Here is a 14,376-nt window from a genome sequence, read left to right as displayed (position 1 = left end):
TTAATGATTGTGTTCTTTTTTTCTTCTTTGTGTGCGTGTGTGTGTTATGTGCATGCTGTGTTGTGTTGTATGAATCTGTTGTATGACACACAATAGCATTTTTTTTTCAGGTTGTGATGTGAGACACCTGAACGGCAGTCCTCGTAAGTATTAACTAGTTTATTGTCGAAAATTGGTGTTGATCTCAACCAAAAGAGGTATTGGAGAGAAGGGCTTGCGTCATCTAAAATGTGGTAAACCAATAATTTAAGTTGTAAACAAGTGTGCTGATGGAATTGTATGATAGAACCCGTGCACGCTTAATTCAGCTTAATTGCTTTTAATACAAAGGCACCGTGACACCACCGCCTCCTCCGAGCAGCGGGCCCGTCGCACATCTGCCTCCATCAAGCAGCAGGCCTGCGACGCCGTCGCCTCTTCCGAGCAGTGTTTGGTCCAGCCATGACGCACCCTTCCAAGGACACTGTAAGCCCCACTGATATTACAAGTATCTTCTTTCGTACTGTAGCCTAGAAACAGCCCCCTAGCATGTTCATTGCTATATCATGAGCATATATTTCAGGCTGTTCACCAGGCAACACCAACACTCAGACACTAGCTCAAAATGCTGAAGTGTGCGTTACGCGTACGTCACATGACGGCTTCTACGGGCTGCTTGAAATTTGCTGAGTGACAGTATCATGAGATGTAAACAGCAAGCAGTATATTATGCATGCAGTGTGACAGCTGTGAGTGAATGTTCCCATCATTTATCAGAAGCATAACTGTCACTGTCAACGTCTTCTCATCTGCCGATGTGCTCTTTGCACGTGGAGAGGGTTTTTAAATGTGTGCAGACCAGAGCCTTGCGCATGCTCTGGCTCTGTAGGTCACCTGCGCTCATCGTTCTTTCGCAGAAGCTTGTTATATTCATTGTAGGTACTTGTAGGTACATTTAAGTTACTTGTGAAAGCTGTACTGTCATATGATAATTTGCCTATCCAGCTTGTGTGTGACTTCTCCATAAGAAAACGCAACCTAAATTGTTTGCATTCGCTCTAGGTGGACCGTCTTGCTATTGTTGGGGGCAGCACGCTCACCGACGTCGTGCGACTCATTATGAGACGTGCTCCAGAAAGGCCTTGCAACAGCAGGTGACAGTTGAAGGCCGTAAAGGCAAAAAGGCCTTCAAGGGCACGCAATTGTTCGTGTGCATAATTGGTGAGTAATATATGGCATGGTTGTTTCGATTTGCTTTTGCTTTGTATTACATATCTTTCCTAACCATAGAAACCTTAAGTAGTTCCGACAATACATAGTCTGTCTTTAGTTTTTGTTTTAATCCGCTCTGTGACAGTGCATTGTTATGTCTTCAGTGCTATGGCACCTGATTGAACTACGTACCATAAAGATGCTTTTGCTGTTATTGGACAGATTATTTCTAGCCATTTGGATGAACAGAAGTCTCAGAATAATATTCATGTCATGAACTTCAGCATATTTGCCAGTTTTCCAAGCACATGTTGCCTGGAGAGAACAGTTTCTCTGCATAGTATTTGTTGGAATTAAATATTACGTAGAGGGCTGTCGAAATGCAGGCACTGCACCCTGTGGTTGTATGTTGCTATGATGATGAGCAACGTCAACAACAGCAGCAGAGACGTGCACCAGAAACTCCCTTCAGGGGATACACATCACTTCACTTGTATGCTTGGTGAATGGTGTTTGGGTGGTTTTCCTCGGCTGCAGGTCATATGCTGCATGATGACTGCAGTAGAGCCTCATATAATACCAATGACAGTGTAATTGGTTATGTCATCATAGTTGCAATTTTTGTAACGTCTGCTTGCAGAAGAATGAAAAAAAAAAACTATATATATATATATATATATATGGATATATAGTGTAAATTTCTGTGGACGAGGGATGCTTCTCCCTTGGGTAGCAATATATTTTGAGTCTTTCTGACTCGTTTTTCCCATAGTCGAATCGCAATGCCGTTCACGTGAAGTTCAGCGACGTTCTGAGGCGATAGCATGTGTTTTCGATATGAACTCCAAGTACAGTATGGATCGCGTGTAACTATGTTGACTGTGCGGTGCTATGGTATCCATGTTAAGCCAAAAAATCAAAAGAACGACGCTTTTCTTATTACATGTTCCCTGGAAACATACCGGGCCTCAAAGAAGGAAGAATGGAAGACAGCGCGAAACGCTGTTGGAATCCAGTCTTGCCACATGTGGACGAAAAACGTGGAAGGAGATGGACACGTCACTGTCAAGATGTCCAGAGTTTCCAAGGAACAAAAGAACCTTCTAAAAAAAAAATTAACGGCGTCGTCCAGCCAGGTTATACGTTACCAGCTTTGTGATCTGCATTATTGTTTTTCTGATTTTTTTAAATATAAATAAACCATTTCTTGACGACTAGATGGTTAAAAGTGTACAGTTCTGTTTTATTGCACGCGATTATTACATTTTGATGGTATCAAGGTTCAAAGCATCATTCTTCCCGACATTCCCAACTTGTTTCTGATAACAAAAGCGTAGTTCATTCGATTTTTTGGGCTTGAGATGGCTACCATAGCACCGCACAGTCAGCACAGCACACGCAATCCACACTGTACTTGGAATTCACGTCGGAAACACAAGCCACCGACCCAGAACGTCGCTGAACTTCACGTGAACGGCATTGAGATTCGACTGTCCGAAAAACGAATCAGAAAGACCCAAAATATAGTGCTAGGATGGGACTTGCGGTAGGTCTGCATCCTGAGCTCTCTCATTCAAAGCCGGAGACGTCGGCAGTAGCAGACGCCAATAATCCAGTTAACTCTCTGGCGTAGTTCTCCCGGTCGTGGTGTACATCGTGTGCTCCGTACTCCACGTTTGTTGTGGGCTATCCCGAGTTTTGCTGAGAGGGAACCTTCCGTTTTGCGAACACATGTAGTTCAATGCCTGGGCCATATAACTACAAAATATGAAGGAAATCGGAGGTGGGATTTTTGAGAAACGAGAGCAAAAAAAACAATTTTTGAAAACATAGCTGTACTCTACACCGCCTTGACGAAAGTGGGCAACGTACAGACATGTAAATTTGACATCAATTTAAAGAGCACGCTTCGACCTACACAGCGATATATATCTCGATGGCGTATATAGCAGGAGCACAGTGTAAGGACAAATATGAGCAAAATGTGAATTTTGTTGCAACTTTGGCGATTTTAAATTAAAGATCGAAGTAGAATTGACCGCTGCTGTTTGCACACGCTGAAAGTAGTTGTACCTGACATATTATGCAAAAAAAAAAAAAGAAAATCTAGTTTGGGACTGTCCGATGGCGATGAATAAAATGTCAAAGTCGTTCCGTCAGAAAGCTTTGTCGCCGACTCAATTTCTTTGGATTTTTTTTTCGGGCGGACCACAACACATAGAGCGAAAATATTTGTTGCTCCTGTGTGTATGCGTGTTGCGATACAACATATATTTTTTCAAGGGAAATCGGTGATGGTGTCCGGACCACCCTGCCTGAGTTGAGATGGAATCACCCAGGTACTTAATCCGAGTGGGAAAGCCTCGGTGGTCTTCCTGTGGATTCGTGAGGGCAACGAAGACGGGCGTAGTTTTCGGGATGGCTGTGTGTGCGACAGGTGATATCTTTCCTCGTCTGTGCATCTGTGCACCCTGACACGTATACAATAATATAAATGTTATACTACTGTGCGCAAGTGATGTATGCTGTAGGTTAGGGGGTCTCGTTATGATACAGTGAGAAATAATGCGACGGATCTGACGGAAAGCACGTTAGCTCGCTTCCCGAGTGCTTGCGCGCTGAACTGAACTTCTATTTTTTAAAAACTACTTCAATATATTGCAATTGTAGCGAGATAGTTTCCTTGGTTTTGTCGAATATTGCGTTGACTTCATCCGCTTTCTCTTTTCGCCAAGTGGTGTAACCCCCTCTTTGACTGTTGCGGCCTCCCTAAGGTTTATGTGTCAGTTCTGGAAACACTGACATTGCTACATGCGACACATTGTAGTGTACTGCAGCCAGCTTCACTGTTTGGCTGATAATTTGCACGGTTACTTCTTTAATATTATTTGAATAACTTTTATCTGATACTGTACAGGTCCCGACAAAAGTTTACGGAACACACATGCTGTGTATTTTCCCCTCGGTACGACACCCTATCGCCAAGCGGAAGCTGGCGAAATCAGGCCAGTTCACTGACTAATAGAGGTGGACGACTATGCTGTTAGCGACACACTGTGGTAGTTTCGGTATGACTACTCTTGTATGTGCTCGGAAGTCAGTTGGATCGCTCGCCAACAACAAATGACTCAACGTCAACTGTTTATCAATCAAACAATTATCAATGTCAGCGGCAGTTGTTTATCAGCTGGTCACCCCTGAGTATCATAATAAAGCAAGTGTTTACAAGATTTCGTTCTTTGGCTTGTCTACGTATCGCGGCTTTTCAATAAAAGCAATACACTGTAAAGTGTTGCCATCGTGATGCGTCCTTGTTATCACGATGATAGCGGCAGGCTTCCAGTCTTCCCAATCGTTGAGTAACGCGCTGTTTGCGAGCACAGCAGTTAAATGCAGCTCACTTCCCGGGCACAAACAACAGAAGTGATACCGAAACTATCGCAGTGTGTCGCTAAGAGCGCAGTCGTCCACACCTCGGATGTAGTGAACCGGCCGGATTGCGCCAGCTTCCGCTTGCCGCTTGATATCTCTGCTTGTTGGACATATTGTCACGAAGCGAAATGGGTCGGCGAGTCGTCGAATAAACAGCGAACGGTTTATTAGACTACTTGGTAGCAAAACACAAGAGTGATAGCTCTCTGAACACAACTGAGTCCACAGAATGAATGATCCAGCTTGGAGCGCACAAGCATTTAAGCGTCGCGCCGAAAAGTCTAGAAACAGCACGTGCGTTTGCCAGAGAGTAGGCGATGTGTCTGGAAGCTTCTTGCTTCTTCTTCAGCATGCGCCGGGATGAGATGTATCGTTTCGTGCCCTGGAAGTTTCGCGATGATGATTCGTGGCAATATTAAGCAAATACTGTGCCAAAATTGTGTTACCTACATGACATGCTGCATATGCTGAGATATGTTACGGGAGAAATACTCCTGAAGCGATTAAAGGAAGTGCACACGAGTACATATGCTTTGCAAACAAGTATAATTATGTTCGCGTTCAATTGGCAAAGCATTAGTCATCTCATAAGAAAGTGATGAAAGAAACTAGTGGGAAATGCAAAGCCGCAAGCACTGTTGCATGGCCATGTTCACAATGGGCAATGACGCATTTCACTTTCCGTACCGCGGACCGACTATGCTCTATGAGTGGTTTGCAGTGTTTATGATTGATGTAGGCTATGGCAACTACCGATGAACTTTGCAGATTGTGCAATGATATCTTTCGTGAACAAGACAAACCTCAATATATTCCCATGTAATTTTGATCCTACAATTAATTGAGTTGAGGGTTTCAGGTATTTAGGTGTGCACCTCTCTTCTGATATTTAGTGGAAATCACACATTAGTTACGCATCCTCCAAGCCTCTTAAAAAATTTTCTTCTTGAAGTGGACACGAAAGCTACCTTTCGCAGAGAGTACACTGCTGGCATACAAAACCCTTGTACAAAATGCCTTGGAAACGGTTTGGAAACATCATGGGTACAAATGACATCATACTGTTCAACAGAGCCACCAATTTGGTACAGTTGAGCTACGCTCAAAGGTTCGTGTCTAGAAGGCACGGTATTGAGGGGATTACGGTGGTCTCTGAAAAAGCACGCGACTTTCGGTCCTACTCTTCTTTCAAGAGGAGGCAGCGAACAAGCACCCATTCGTGGAACCCAGCCCTCCCCTTCCGATTTGTTTCGGTATCAGTCTGTCTACCAACGCCATGATGACATTTAAATTCTGCTGAGTTTCTTACGTGCTGTCCGGGGCATGTGTGTAGGTAGGCATGCCAAGAATTTTTTTATTATTAACCTTTTTTGTAGTTTGAATCCCTTGAAAAACCATTGCACAGCACCAGGACATAAAGGCTACATTATGACCCAGTTCCACCAAACTTTTCAGCATCTGAACTAAGATGAACGGTCATTAAACTATCTGCTTCACTAAAGGAGTTATCATTACTGAAATATTCACCACATCATCGACGAAACAAAAAGAAGTGTCTGTTAAGTTCAAGAATCGGCAACCCTTGATCTTGGTTCAGTTAACCAGAGTTGGTGAAACCGGGCCTATGGAAGTCAACAAAACATTCATCGCATCACACACCAAAGTTTGTAAAAAGAATTGAGTGCTAGCATGAACCTTTGGCAATTGTGAGTAGCATTTTAACTGCTGCCTATGTAGCTGCAGCATAATTACAACTAATTCAGAAAAAGCAGTACAAAATTTGAAGGTATTCTACTCTATCTTACTCTGTATGGTACTAAAAACTGTGATGATTCCAAGTGCTCATCGTCTTGGCCCAGATTCTGTAGCAGATTTATCAGCCGTTTGTGTTCCTATTTGTGGTACTGCGGTAAACCAGCCACTCCACCCACATACCAGCATTCCTAGGTTACACATAACATGTAGTTATAAGAGTGGTTTAAACCACCTCGCAGAAGTTGCAGATGCTGTTCATCAACTTTATTTTGAGATGGACAGAGAGTTTCATTGCCTGGGGCAATACTCTACACCATAGCTGCTTGTGGTGTGAGGAAGGAAAAATGTCCCATGGAGTCCAAAATTGCCAAAAGAGCTTTGAGGGCAGGCATTCGTGGGCTCGATTTAGCCATAGGCCAAGCAATTTTAGAGAGAGGGGCAGGAGTTCAGATTATTGAGAGATCCGAAAATGACAGTTTGGAAAGCTCGGTAGTGTGGGCAATGACAAAGCATATACTCTGGGTCTTCTACAGCACTGCAGTGACAGCATCTGAGACAGTCAACTTGCCTCAGGTGGTAATGACACTGAGCTGTAAATGCCCCATTGAGTCACAGTCCATGAGTCACAATGCACCCTCTTGGCGAGAGTGTTTTGTGGCATCCAGAAACCAAGCTCTGGGTCAACATTGCTCAGTATAGACGGGAGGAAAATGTCAGTTGTCCATTGACAGGAAGACTATTTATACAATCCATTGATGTGTTGGTGAGCGAGTTCTGGTTTTTACATGACCAGTAACATTTCCTTTTTTCTTTGTTTCAAGCTTTCACAACAAACAAACAACAAACTTTCTTTCACTGTGATTTAATTAAACACATCCCTCATGTGACGGTGTTCCCGGCACAGTTTTACCTTGCTGAACCACTTTTCGCGGCTCTTATCAAACATAACATTAGCGGTTCTTCGTATGCTGAGGCCGAGGAAAGCAAGAGACGTTTACATGATGTTTACGTGATTACCGTCGTGACAAATGGTCGACACAGCAGTTTTGCAGTACGTTTTATATGTTGCTCATCCTGGACATTTTTAACTACCCGATTTCCTGTCCAAAATAGCTATGACTGCATCAATGTCACTTCACCCATGAATTCCTTCATGAGTTGCACGCGCGTGTTAGCACACCAAGTCGTTACACGTCTGAAAAATACCTGACAAATCAGCAGAAGAAACATATGCTTTATTAGAGCTTGTAGTGATTATCCTTTTTATGCAGCACATCCCGCAACACCATACGGCTCCGTCGTTACTCCATTTTCTCAAATAGCCTCGTCCCCAATGGTACCCGAACGGCCGAACCGCTGAAGCGTTGTTTTCGTACGCGTAGTTATTTACGCCTGTAACTTAATTAAATTGATGAATAATTGAGAGATACATGCTGAATACGACACAGAATTGCATAAAGACTCGCTATCCTGGAGTGTGACCCTCTTAAACACTGATTTTCTCCCGTAAAACCATGCTTAACACTGGACTGCATAGACCCATTGTGACTTATTTTGACAACGTGAATTTCAAAGGGTTGGATTTTGAAGGGTGGATTTCTTAGCGTGGATTTCAAAAGTTTGTGGGAAAAGCGTGTGAACGATTATCTAATCGCGTGCCCGACAACCTCGTAATCTCCGGATTGTTGATAGCAGCTACAGTTTCCAGTAGATATCGGTGGCACGTGTTGGCAAAAGAGGGCGGGGTCTTTGTTTAAAAACGATGCCGCGTTAGGCACGGGGGCGTTTTTCCCTCGGGACGTCGCCAGGAGCAGACCGCTTTGGTTTGGCACGGAAAACGGTTTCATCTTGTACCCGGCATTCTGTTGGTATGTTATTAAATGACTGTTAGTATAATCAGAGTTTGGTTTACTTCTCCAGCAGACGGATTCCCATAAGTTTTATTATTAAGAGTGGGTAACCGGCTAGACCCGTGCAAACAAACAGCAGGCTGCCCGATGGGGAGCCTAGTTTCGGTTTCGGCTGCTAATTTAGACATGGAATACATTGAACAGCATGTTTTTAATCCTGACAACGCCAGTGTTAAATTTTGTAAGCGTTACGTTGACGATACTTTTGTTGTTGTAAAACGGGAGGATGTCACTTCATTTCATACGTTACTTAACAGACTTCACCCTAACATACAGTTTACGATAGAAAAGGAGAATAATCGTTGTCTTCCTCTTCTTGACATTTTAGTTACTCGTGACGAGTCAGGACGCATTAACACTTCTGTTTACCGAAAACCATGTGACACTAGATCTGTCCTAGACTTTTATTCGTACCACACACCTGAACACAAACGTGCTGTTGCCAGAAGCCTTTACAGACGTCTGGATGCAGTTTCAGACACTCGCAAATCAAGAGAAACCGAACGTAAGCTATCAAGTGACATCCTCACCAAGAACCATTACCCTGTCGATTTCGTCAAACGATACAATTTCTATGATGTCTAGTGTTCATGAGAAGAACCCCACTCTTGGAAACATTGTATGCATTCCCTATGTTCGGGGCCTATCAGAAGCTGATGATGATGATGATTGGGAGTTTAATGGCGCATTGACAACAAAGCCTATCAGAAGCTGTGCAAAGAATTTTAAAACCACTTGGCATACACACAGCTTTTAAACCCATCAAAACACTATATAATATTTTGTGCCACCCCAAAGACTCTGTGCCCCATATGGAAGAATCTGGTGTTGTATACAGGTTGGAATGTGAACAATGCAGTGCCTGCTACGTGGGAGAAACTGGACGAAAGAAAGCCACAAGACTGAAAGAACATCAGCAATAGATATCAAAACCATCGGCAGTGAATCCCTGCACAGAACTTGTCGAGCACGTGCTAAAAACAGGTCATTCTTTTGACTTTCACAATGCAAAGACAGTGGCACACGACAATAGACAGGGGGGGGGGGGGGGGGGGTAGGAAATTTTTTGGAATCTTGGAAGATTCACCGTGATGATAACGCATGTAACAGTTACGAAGGGCCACTACCTGATTGCTACAAGGTCGTGATTGAGCTATAAGTAGAACTCGGATGGCGTTCTTGTTTTATTCTGGTGATGATGCCCGAACAGGCATCGAAACATCAAATTATATTTTGTTTCATTGTTGCGTTAAGCCAGTATCTGTATGTCTTCCCTAATAATTCCACTGTCAATACATTTTCGGGTCGAGAGCTGACTATGAATCGCCAACGTTCAGGTTGCCACACCTGAGCGCGATTGCCAAATATCCGACGTCAGACTACGCCAAGCCATATGTATGTTACTTTCTTTGTAATCGTTCCTTAAAGCGATGGTAGCGTGCAGCAACTTGTTTTGGAGAATACCACCATTGCATTGTCCGTAGCTTCAAATATAAACCTGAAAATTATTTCGCGAAAAATTGGTATTGTTGCTGAACAAATGAAATTTGAATTATTTGTAGAGTATTTCCAATACAAAAGTCTGCTGGCAACAGACATCAGTGACGTCAGGCAGAATCCCCGCTTATTGGTTGTTTGTAATATGACGGCTGGTGCTTGGTGTGCTCTTTATTTCCGTCTGCTTCTGTGATGCTTTATGAACTTTCAACCGCGTCATTCGGCTTCCATAAGCAGCACTTTTCTCAAAATGCCGTGTGGCAATCCTACATTGTTCCCAACGCAGAGATACCCCATTGGGGAAACCCTGCCGTTTTGTTTTGTCACTGATGATATGATGATCGATTTATGACCGGTGACGATGATACGAAGCGAAACCGGTAAGCTGCGATTACGAGCCATCAATCACCAGAGATGTAACTGAAAATAGTGGGCGCGTTAAGTTGCGACTCCGGAGTGACCGGAGCGCACTGCTTTTTACTAAACGGCACCTGTCCTTTTCCGAAGCGCGGCGTTTCGTTCCTGCTCCTACGCTCCAACCTGCCAGCCAGAGCGCGCTTGGTCCTCTCGCTCTGTGATGTTTTAATGACGTACAATACAATTGGGTGCGCGGGACCTCACATAGGGTGCGTTCCAAAACAAACCCTCGAGTCGAGTAGGTCACATGACCGAGTTGTACCATGTGACCACAGAGTACGCACCCGGTAGAGTAGCTTTGGGAACGCATGGGGGACACCGACCCAGTTAAGATGGAGGCCGGTGTCATCACCGCTCTCATCTCGCGCGCGTCAGATTTATTTTACAGAGACGACGATAACGACGACTGGGAATGTATTGTGAGCTGTTTACGGGAGTCACCATGCCCCGTCAGACATAGTTGCACTCTGTCTTGTCGGCCCAGTGGGCATTTGGCTTTTTCAGCACTTTGTGTATGTATAGTTACTTGTTGCAGTTACATTCAGATTCCTTGTCTGGTACTATTTCTTCCAAGACACTGCAGAATTATTCTTAAGCCCCTCTATTGGAGAATGACAGGGAAAAGCAACTGACATTGTCGTGATTCATTTGTTATTTTTTTGTGGGATGGGAGTTTTCACGTACCATTAGCTACCCCAAATGCATAAAGTGGATACATCCCGTTGCATTTCGTAGTCAAAAGATATAAAAAAAGAGAAACGGTAACACCATGACGACAGAAGATAAAAAATACAAAAGGTGGCAGCTGCTGGTTGGAATCCTGGAACTGAGGTAGTGGTGCGGACGTGGTTTGGGTCACGGAAATATCTGCGGCGTCGGAGTCGAATGTGAGCTGAACGGCTGAAACAAAACATCCCAGGCAGCACAATGTACTGAAAGTCAAGTGCAATAGGGGTGGAGGGATAGGTGGAAGGCCTTGAACAGACTCGTGAAACTAAATAAAGTTGATAAGACACATACCGTCCACCCCCATTGCACTCGACTTTCAGTACATCGTGCTGCTTGGGATGTAATCAGAGCGCGATGAAGCGGTTCTGATAGCACACTTATCGCGGAGCGCGCAAACGCCTATGCTTCATTTATCTTGAAAGAAGTCTGAGCTTGGGCGAAAAGACGGGAAATTCGTGACAGAGTGCTGTCGTTTTGTCCCTTCCTTCCACAGCTCAGAATCTAGCCGAGTTCCACCCAAGCATTTATCCACCAGCTAGCCTGCGCCTATGGTAGTACATATTTTATCTGAAACCTGTTCACACGAACGTACCGACAAACCATCTTACAACTGTGAAGGTAAAGGAAGAAAAGTAAAATTTCATTTAAAATCCCATTTCCAACACACGTACACAAAAGTAATAATAATAATAATGCTGGACAGTAATAGCCCTTGCTCCTAATATAGTTTTGAACGTTTCACGTAGAGCTCCGCCTTTACAAGACCACGTGACTAGAAGGCAGTGAAAGAAATAAACATTGCAGAGCAGCTGCTAGTGAACATATGCTAAATAGATAATGGAAAAGCAACGTACATGGAGACAAAATAGAAAAGCGCACCAGCGAGACTCACTTTTTCCTGGGAAATGTATCCGGCTCGCATGTCTTTGGGCGTTCGCCTGGTCCTCAAAAACCATGTCGCACAATCCGCATAGGAAGAGTGTGGCCATTTCGGTGTCCAGTTGTGTATTGATAACCCGTTGTGGAGGTCGAGGCTTTTTGACAACCACATGTTCAGCTGGTTTCGATGCCGCGCTTTCGCGGAAAACAGCAGACGACAAAAGCATGACGTCATTACTCGGGCGAACCTTCACTGACCGGCCTTCGGAGGAGAGTTGAATCGAGTTAACTCTCTCCTTACTCTACCTTGTTTTGGAACGCGGGTAGTGACGTCATCGAGTTACTCGACCCGGTTTTGGAACGGCGCTTCGGGTAGAGCGCTACTCCCGAGTTGACTCGAGTAGGATTTGGAACGCACCCATAACCGGCGATATGAATTACGGCGGCAATGGCAGCCCCCACGCAGCACGTCTACGTGTTGGAAGAAGACGGAACATTGGGTAAGCTATTACCAATTTTAACGGGACTATCGCATCCGTCCCTGTCGATTCCGAAACTATCATTCTATTCCGTGTTCATCACTGATAATAACGCCGAAAATCTATCGCGAATTGGTGGCCTCGTTCTGTGCAGTTTGATGTAACACATTGCAAGAGCAGACGACGCATATTGAGAGTATTCCGGGGTTCCCTCTCTGGAAACGTTAGACGTACAAGGCCAGTCAGTGAACGCCCATTGGCGCGGACGGGACCAATTAGGCAGCGGGGCTTGGTAGCCTTGGCGACCGACCGAAAGACAAGCTGGCGGGCGAGCCGAAATACTAGGGGACGGCGTTTGCTGAGTGATGCTGCTTGCGGAATGTTATTTCTGGTTAGCTTCGGGTGTGTTCGTACAGCCAGGAGTGTAACACCGTGTTCGACGCAACATGATCACGTCACCAGCACAAGGCCCAATCGGTGAGCGCCCTTTTTAGCGGGCGAAACAATCAGCCGGCGAAACAATTTAAGTTTGCATTCTATAACTAGACATTCTCAAGCATTCCAGAAACAAATTACATGACATTTACTCAATTATTTCATCCCTCAACTTGCACTTTCCAGAGTGCGTCGCATCTTTGAACCACTTGCGGATGTTTCTTTCCCACGCTAAAAATGTTAATACCCCAACACATCCAAGGTACGTTCATATTCTATAAACAAACATTCTGCAGCAATCCAGAAATCAATTTCATCTAATTCACTCAGTTTTTTATTCACATAATGGCCACATTTCGAAAATACTGCTCCTGTCTGGGTCAGTTAGCGAAATTTCTTTCCAATGTTAAAATATTTCTACCCCCACCCAGGGTCAAGTTAAGTCTATATCTTATAAACCCCTAAAACACCCTGCTGCAATCTAGAAACCAATTTCACCTCATTTTCACAATGCTTTCATCACTCACCTCATACATTTCGCTCCACCACCAGATTTCTGAAGCACTTGCTGATGTGTCTTTCCAATGCTAAAAATATTCCTACCCCACTGAGATTCAATTTAAGTCTATATCCTATAATTAGGTACCATGAAGCAATCTAGAAATCAAAATAAAAAATCTTCTGTCCTCCGTTTGATCTCTTTCCAGCCCCTGTGGAGCCAAACATTGTTTTAGCTTTGGCAGTATGAGGTCCTCTGGGTAGGCAACCTTCCATAATATTGTCTCTTGCTGTTGTAAGGAGCCAAGGTTCCCAGGTTTGCAAGACTTTTTTTATGGAGGAAACAGACCAAATATAGGACATGTTTCTACATTAAGTTTATATGCCTTAAATGGACATTCTGAAAGCAGTCCGTATCCAGTTTTATCTCATTTACTCTCTTTCATCTCGTAGAGCACGGCTATACCTGACGCTCCACCCATTCACTAGTTGAGCTGGCCGGCCAGTGACGACCTCATCGCGTTTTTCCACGCTCGACGGAATTGAAAGAGACGGATAAGTCATCTATTAGGTGGTCCTGATTGTTCCTCATAGATTTCTTTCTTGCATACTGCAAGGATTGTCCAGCTAATTTGCTTGTTTCCAATGATATTTCAAGCAAAGCAGAAGCGCACGCAAAAGGGAGCGACCAGCGACACATCACACTGGCCGTGCCTTGTTTGCTAAGGACGGTGGAGCAAAATAGCGCTGGGATCTGTGTGGGTTTCTTGCACATCATGTGGGCGTTGGGCTCAAGGGAGTTGTGTAGGGGCGCATGGTCTTTACTTCGTCTGCTTGGATTGCAAAACCTAATTTGTAGAATTCATTACCACGACAATCTCCATTTTTGAATGTCTTGTTCTGTGCTTATTTTAGACGGGCTACGTCCGTACTGCATTTACAGGCCAGAAGAGCTAGACCCCTCAGAATGTGCCACAAAAAGTTTCAGTTCAGTTTCAGTTTCAGTTTATTTCTCCTTTGCGGATGGAAGTCGGGATAAAAAGCCATCAGGCTTGACAGTGATCCCGCTCTCATAACAACGTACAGCAGCAGTCACATGCTAACAAACAAAATGTTATATATATCAAGAACAAAGGCACAAAAAAACGAGCACA

At 44.2% G+C, this 14,376-nt stretch overlaps 1 long non-coding RNA gene across 1 annotated transcript; it reads left to right on the top strand.

Annotated features, from left to right (window-relative positions):
• Window positions 1-283: 283 nt before the first annotated feature.
• Window positions 284-1,088, top strand: LOC135366756 (uncharacterized). The gene is made up of 3 exons (XR_010414279.1): window positions 284-487; window positions 563-625; window positions 1,042-1,088. It is a non-coding gene; the product is annotated as an uncharacterized LOC135366756 (long non-coding RNA).
• Window positions 1,089-14,376: the final 13,288 nt, after the last annotated feature.

The sequence above is a fragment of the Ornithodoros turicata genome, chromosome 1 (assembly GCF_037126465.1).
Source record: "Ornithodoros turicata isolate Travis chromosome 1, ASM3712646v1, whole genome shotgun sequence".
NCBI classification, from domain to species: Eukaryota; Metazoa; Arthropoda; class Arachnida; order Ixodida; family Argasidae; genus Ornithodoros; species Ornithodoros turicata.
This window is presented reverse-complemented; position numbering and strand designations above follow the sequence as displayed.